Source organism: Canis lupus, chromosome 14, assembly GCF_048164855.1.
Source record: "Canis lupus baileyi chromosome 14, mCanLup2.hap1, whole genome shotgun sequence".
In the NCBI taxonomy this organism is placed as follows: Eukaryota; Metazoa; Chordata; class Mammalia; order Carnivora; family Canidae; genus Canis; species Canis lupus.
The window spans coordinates 41676058-41676691 of record NC_132851.1 but is presented as its reverse complement, the minus strand read 5'-3'; positions in this window follow the sequence as shown (position 1 = coordinate 41676691).

The window sequence follows — 634 nt, the reverse complement described above, 5'->3', positions numbered from 1 at the left end:
ATAGTGGGAAATTTGCAACATGAGTGGTTTTCAAAATCTCACTTCAAGTGCTTTAAGTGATGTAAAAGAAATAGGAAAGACCACCAAATAATCAGTCAATAGGTCCCAAAAGAAACTAAATACGTTCTCCCAGATTTCTGGTCACCTTTCTGCTTCTTTTCTTAGCATTAGAGAATTAGGATTTTGTTTACTATTACCAGCGTGCTTCTGCTTTCTTGTCGCAGAGACAGCAGTAAAGGAAGATGGACCCCAGCAAAGGAAGCTGGAACATGCTACCTTCCTCATGGTTTTTGGAAACCGCTTCCTAGACTGGGTAAGTCACCAGCAGAGATGCCACCTTGCAGAGATAGTAAAACTATCAAGCCCCAAAACTGCACTTGTTATCAAACAGCCTGGCCCACTCTTCTGCGTAGGTGCCCAGGTGCCAGCCCGAAAGGGAAGACAAACGCAGATCTGCCCTCACGCACGGCCCTGAACTGCTCTGGAAAATCCCACGGTGTGTGACAGGTGACTTTTCTGTACTCTCACATCTTGTTAACAGGCTAACAGCTGCACTCTCGAAATGTAGTTTTACAAACCTCCATATCTTTGTAATGAAACCACAAGATCACAGGACTGAAGGCCACGCTGATGC